The sequence below is a fragment of the Dendrobates tinctorius genome, unplaced genomic scaffold (genome assembly GCF_039654945.1).
Source record: "Dendrobates tinctorius isolate UK_male_01 unplaced genomic scaffold, ASM3965494v1 ptg000065l, whole genome shotgun sequence".
NCBI classification, from domain to species: Eukaryota; Metazoa; Chordata; class Amphibia; order Anura; family Dendrobatidae; genus Dendrobates; species Dendrobates tinctorius.
In genome coordinates, this window is record NW_027361733.1 from 29,872,596 (window position 1) to 29,879,626 (window position 7,031).

At 49.1% G+C, this 7,031-nt stretch overlaps 1 long non-coding RNA gene across 1 annotated transcript in view; it reads right to left on the minus strand.

The window, feature by feature from the left end:
* LOC141094946 (uncharacterized) overlaps nucleotides 1-6,182 on the minus strand; it is a 126,643-nt gene extending 120,461 nt beyond the window's left edge. Inside the window, exon 1 of the long non-coding RNA XR_012233216.1 lies at nucleotides 6,126-6,182. This is a non-coding gene — a long non-coding RNA (uncharacterized lncRNA). The remainder of the gene's footprint in view (nucleotides 1-6,125) is intronic.
* Between the last annotated feature and the right edge of the window lie 849 nt (nucleotides 6,183-7,031).

Consider the following 7,031-nt stretch of genomic DNA (forward strand, 5'->3'; position numbering starts at 1 on the left):
TATACACTGGAGCATTACAAATGGAGCCCATTATATATGGAGCATTATTAGGGCCCATGATACACTGGAGCATCATCCATGAGGCCCATTATGTACTGGAGCATTGTAAATGGGGCAGATCAGACACTGGAGCAGCATCTAAGGGGCACATTATACACTGGAGCATTACAAATGGGGCCCATTATCTATGGAGCATTATTGGAGCCCATCATACACTGGAGCATCATCCATGAGGCCCATCATGCACTGGAGCATTGTAAATGGGGCAGATCAGACACTGGAGCAGCATCTAAGGGGCACATAATACAGGAGCATTACAAATGGGGCCCATCATATATGGAGCACTATGTGGAGCTCATCATACACTGGAGCATGATCCATGAATCCTTGAGGCCCATCATATACTGGAGCATTGTAAATGGGGCAGATAATGTACTGGAGCAATGTAAATGGGGCAGATCAGACACTGGAGCAGCATCTAAGGGGCACATTATACACTGGAGCATTACAAATGGAGCCCATTATATATGGAGCATTATTGGAGCCCATCATACACTGGAGCATCATCCATGAGGCCCATCATGTACTGGAGCAATGTAAATGGGGCAGATCAGACACTGGAGCAGCATCTAAGGGGCCTATTATCCACTGGAGCATTACAAATGGGGCCCATTATATATGGAGCATTATTAGGGCCCAAGATACACTGGAGCATCATCCATGAGGCCCATCATGGACTGGAGCATTGTAAATGGGGCAGATCAGACACTGGAGCAGCATCTAAGGGGCACATAATACAGGAGCATTACAAATGGGGCCCATCATATATGGAGCACTATGTGGAGCTCATCATACACTGGAGCATGATCCATGAATCCTTGAGGCCCATCATATACTGGAGCATTGTAAATGGGGCAGATCAGACACTGGAGCAGCATCTAAGGGGCACATTATACACTGGAGCATTACAAATGGGGCCCATTATATATGGAGCATTGTGTGGAGCTCATCAGATACTGTATGGAACATTATATGTGACTAATTATTTGGTATGGAGAAATATATGGGGCTCATTATTCTGTATGGCGCACAATGTGGTGGCCATAACACTGTATGGAGTAATATACTGTCCTGTTTTTGAGCTATTGTACAATTTAAAATAGATCAGTCATGTCATGTATGCAGTGACATATGTGTCATTGCACTATACCTATATTTCTGTGGCGTATTGGAGCATCATGAGTTGGGGATTTGGATGTTTCGCCCCCAGCAGTTCGCCCCCAGCAGTTCGCCCTTGGGTACATTTTGCCCCGCACATTTCATCCCCAGCATTTGACCCCCAGGAGGTTTCGCCCCCCGCACATTTCACCCCCGCACATTTCGCCCCCAGCAGTCCACAGCAGGTTGCCCCCAGCAGTTCGCCCCCGGATGTTTCGCCCCCAGAAGTTCACCCCCGACAGTTCGCCCCGGATGTTTCGCCCCCAGCAGTTCGCCCCCGGATGTTTCGCCCCCAGCAGTTCGCCCCCGGATGTTTCTGTTTCACCTCCAGCAGTTCACCCCCGGATGTTTCGCCACCAGCAGTTCGCCCCCGGCAGTTTGCCCCTGGATTTTCGCCCCAGCTGTTCGCCCCCGGATGTTTCACCCCCAGCAGTTCGCCCCCGGATACTTGGCCCCCTGATGTTTCGCCCCTGGATGTTTCGCCCCGAGCAGTTCGCCCCCGGATGTTTCGCCCCCAGCAGTTCGCCCCCGGCAGTTCACCCCCCGGATGTTTCGCCCCCAGCAGTTCGCCCCCGGATGTTTTGCCCCCAGCAGTTCGCCCCCCGCAGTTCGCCCCGGATGTTTTGCCCCCAGCAGTTCACCCCCGGCAGTTCGCCCCCAGATGTTTCGCCCCGAGCAGTTTGCCTCCGGATGTTTCGCCCCCAGCAGTTCACCCCCGGCAGTTCGCCCCTGGACGTTTCGCCTCCAGCAGTTCGCCCCCGGATGTTTTGCCCCCAGCAGTTCGCCCCCGGATGTTTCGCCCCCAGCAGTTCGCCCCCGGCAGTTTGACCCTGGATGTTTCACCCCCAGCTGTTCGCCCCCGGATACTTCGCCCCCAGCAGTTCGCCCCCTGATTTTTCGCCCCTGCATGTTTCGCCCCGAGCAGTTCACCCCCGGATGTTTGGCCCCAGCAGTTCGCCCCCAGCAGTTCGCCCCCAGGTGTTTCGCCCCGAGCAGTTCGCCCCCCGGCTGTTTCGCCCACAGCAGTTCGCCCCCGGCAGTTCACCCCCGGATGTTTCGCCCCCAGCAGTTCACCCCCGGATGTTCCGCCCCCAGCAGTTCGCCCCCAGATGTTTCACCCCCAGCAGTTCGCCCCCAGCAGTTTGACCCTGGATGTTTCACCCCCAGCTGTTCGCCCCTGGATACTTCGCCCCCAGCAGTTTGCCCCCTGATTTTTCGCCCCTGCATGTTTCGCCCCGAGCAGTTCACCCCGGATGTTTGGCCCCAGCAGTTCGCCCCCAGCAGTTCGCCCCCGGCAGTTCACCCCCGGATGTTTCGCCCCCAGCATTTCACCCCCGGATGTTTCGCCCCCAGATGTTTCACCCCCAGCAGTTCGTCCCCGGATGTTTCGCCCCCAGCAGTTCGACACCAGATGTTTCGCCCCTGGATTTTTCGCCCCCGGATGTTTTGCCCCCAGCAGTTCACCCCCCGATGTTTTGCTTTTGGGGTCAACCTACAGGGAACAAAACATCTAGGGCTGAACATACCTGGGGGTAAAATATGCAGGACCCAATTGCTGGAGATTCTTGTGGCTGCCTTTTCAACAGCTCTATTGGCTGGCCTTAAAGGAGTATTATCACCCTAGAACACAAAAAAACTGACATACTTACCTGTCGCAGCTGCAGCTCTTGGGTCCAGGAGTGCAGTCTAGCTGTTCCCCGTCACGTCTTCTCCTGCTTCTGGCTGTCTTTTCATCACTGATCCATGAAGCATGAAGAATGCCATGGCAGTGAGGCCAAATGTCTCCTGGCCGCTCACTGACATGACGTCACTCCTGCCCCATTCATCAGTCAATCCAGGGGGCAGGATGCCTCTCCTGTCATCAAAACACTGCTGCACATGCGCAGTGCCACGATGAGATCAAGCAAAAGAAGAGGATGCTGGGAAGAAGGAGAGGACTCGTGGTGGCCTCCGGATCCAGCATGGCGATCGCCAGCCCACACAGTCAGGAGAAGATCAGGCAAAGATGAGCAGAAGACTTCTAGGTAAGTACCAGGAGGGGAAGGTCGGCATCATGCTTATCGCAACGTGATTGCTGAAAGCATGCTGCCTTATTCTGCTGTTCGGCATGAGAATACCCGTTTAATGCAGACTATGTATGGAAGCAGGGGGACTGTTGACTGACTACATTGTTAATCCCACCAACCATCTCTGCAGAACTGAGATACTGGCTTTGCTGAACTAAAGTGGTGGTTAACCTGCTTTTACAGGACCTCTTTATCAGGTCTTCAGAAGGGGGGTTTTGGGATTAGCCCTCATAGAACACTCTGCCAGTACACCAAAGAATGGGTCAGCAGATAAAAGTGGTATTCTCACTTCAGGATCCCTTTTTCTGTTGATGCCCATTCCTCAGATTAGGCCAAGAATAGGGTCCAGTTGTATTCTGCATTGAACCAGCTGTTTATCAGCAGCTTTCAGCACCAGCAACAAGGACAAGTGACTGGAAGCTGCAGCCATAGCTCTCCATGATTTCAGTGAGATCCAGGGAAGATGTGACAGCGCTTGGTAAACAGCTGATCCACCGTGACATGCCTTATATAGGGGCATGCACTGATCTGTGCAGAGAAATGCATGTTCTGGACGGGACTCGATTGTGTGCATCTGGTCTTTCAGTAACAAACGACTCTTTGGGGACAACCATTATATTGGTGTGGCCCTTGGTGAATATGAGTTTGACACCCCTGATCTAAGACAAGTGACCATCATTTTACTGTCATGTACTAGTGGTGTTACACTTAATGGCTTCTTTTTGTCGTCCATTACATATCATACTATATCTAGTGATGAGCAAACCCGATCTGGAAAGTTCAGGTTTCGTATCGAACATTGCCTGCTTGGGTTCAACCACACCGACCCAAAACAGGCAATGTTTGGAGTTTGCTCATCAGAAAATAAAAATCGCTTCTCTCCCCTTTGCCGATGTCCCTACCTGTGTGGAGAGTCTTCTTGATCAAGGGAATCCCTAGCTAGGAATAATGAAAGGGATTCCCTCGGGAACGATGACATATTCACACAATGTGGAAGTGCATGGAAGAGGATTGAAGAGGACCCTCCGTGTCTGTCGGTACCTCATAGAACCATAGGAAAAAGGATGATCACAAGGCAATTATTGTGTGTATAAAAATATAATTTTTTTGAAACAAATTCATTAAAACTGTACTGCCAAAACTGGGGAAGTAGGAGACTACAGATACACTCATTGCTCACAGTCACTCATTAAACACGCAAATCCAGAAAGACACAGCTACCACGAAAACAGATAGACATAGGGACTGCCAGCAATATATTGCAGCTACAAGGGGCAGAACTGAAAAAGCCCTAATAATAAACTACTACAAATATTAATATAGCCATAATTATATCACAAGCTGTATAGGCCACATCACAGATTATGATCTAGATGTCAACCATAAAACAATGCCGCTTGCCTGGCAATAGCCCTCATACCCATAATTACAATAATACTCTGCAAATATAATCAGATAACCATGGTCACTTCTGGTCTGCGTGACTGGAAGTAACGCTCACCTCCCGGATGTGATGTGTCACATCCGGGTGGTGAGCATCACTTCTGGTCACGCGATATACCATGCTGCGGCTGGGAGATATAAATAATGGAGACACATGGTTGGTACTAGGCCCCTTGAGAAAGGAGCCGAAACGCACGTTGGGGTGGACGCGCTAGTCAAGGAGGTAGCGGCACCCTGTATAAAAGATACCCAAAGGTAATTTTACCTGATTATATTAAAAAACACACTCCCCTTGAAAAAGCAAATGCGAAACGTGCGATGGGGTACCGCCACTACTTAAGGTAATGTAGCAACACTTTTTCTTTTATATATCTTCCTTATACCTTAGCTTTCCAATCTCTAATATGTACTCTGGTCATTTCTGCCACATGGATTAACTTTTCTCTACCTGGAGTTGCATATTTTTTCTTGGACACTTAGGCTAGTTTCACACTTGCGTTATTGGGCGCAGTGCAGGGCTGCCACTAAGCTCTGCCCCCGGCTGTACCTCCTTCGGTCAGCTCCTCCTCCAATTGCATGGCACTGCATGCGATCAGCATACCCTATACTTAGCGTTGGGTACGCTGGTCGTGCGCTGGTACACTTTTGCCCGCGCATCCGCCCTTTTTGCGCTGCGCCGACGTGCTCCAAACACACTGTGCTGCATTTTTGTGCGCTCGGTGCAGTGCAAAAAGGGTGGATGCGCGACAGAGAATTTTGGGATGAATTCACAATAAATTTTCCTAATCAGAAACATCCGTTGTTCATATGTCACATTAAAAACTCACATTTTGCTTCAGATTTTCTGATTTTATAAAAGAAACGTTAAATTGAAGCAAAATCTGGTGTGAAGATGCTAAACAATAGTTTTTTCTACGACATGTATTGTCCCAGTGGAACAGTGGAAAATGATATATTCCTCTTTAAAAATGCTTCCAAGCTTCAAAAATGTCACATTTTCAAAGTCGTGAAAGGAATAACGGCAGCAGAAACTAGCCAATTGCAGAATTCCATGGTAATAAAAGGTTTATATCAGGAAAAACGAGCAAACATGTAAGAAGAATTTGTGAAAAAAAGCATACTAACTCAACGGTTCATTAGGTCGGGGTCATATGCAGCGTAAATGTCTAAATCCCATCCACATGCTCATGAAAAAAATGCACTGTTAAAGAAAAAGACATGCAGTGCAGCAGTGGTGTACCTACCATGTAGGCAGGGGATGCCACTGCCCCCGGGCCGTCAGGGGGCCTGCCGCCGAGGGGTGTAATGCGCCCATGAACAGCGGGCACCCTGGATCTATCGTGCTCTAGTAGGTGCCAGTCTCCTCCTGGAGCATGGCAAGGATAAACTAATACTCACCGCCTGCTGCTGCGCTGCTATCCTCACTCTGCTTCGATGCAGATCCTGAGACGTGAGCGATCACATGATTGCATACATCATTCCAGGTCCTATATCAAAGCAGCGTGTGGCAGCAGGTGGTGAATATTAATTAACCCTCTGCCATGCTCCGGTAAGTGACCGGCACCTACCGGGGCATGGTGTACCCTCTTCGCAGCACTAAGTCAGCATTGGAACTTAATTTCATGCTGTTGGCAGGGGGTGTGGCTAAAGGGGCAGGGCAGAGGTTAGGAGACATGTTAATGAATCCTTAAGGTCCATTCACATGCACTAAGTGGTTGCAGCAGACAATCTGCAGCCAATTTATAGCAGAAAATTCTACACTAAAATTGACATCTAGTGATGCGGGTTTGATGCGACAACCTTGTCCTCTGGCTGTGATTGACAATGGCTGGATACCTGCAAATCATGGTTGGTGGACAAGGTTACCACTCTGCTTATGAACATGGCAGACCACTGTATCTCAAAGGCAGGACTTCTACTTTGAAGCTGAGCAGAGAATCAGACTGCAACTAAACAAGTGAGGCATAGTTGGAATCAGTAGGATTCACCCTACATTACACTATCCTCAAAGTTTCCCTTTAAGGTAAAATAATCACATAGTATTCTATATCAGCACTTTGTAATATATAATTTTTCACATTTGTGCAACATAAATTTTGCTATAACTCTATATAATGGAAATGTTAAATGCTCACCAGAGTCATGCAGAAGGAACTGCTGCTGGATACCATAAATACTGATCCCCTGGAACTCCTGGGGAATAACAAGTTGATCAAGAGTTTGGGGCAACCTTGGAATATTGCCAAGTTGCCTTGATAATCGTGTTGTTCTCTTCAGTGTTGCTTTCCTTGGAAGAAGTGCTGC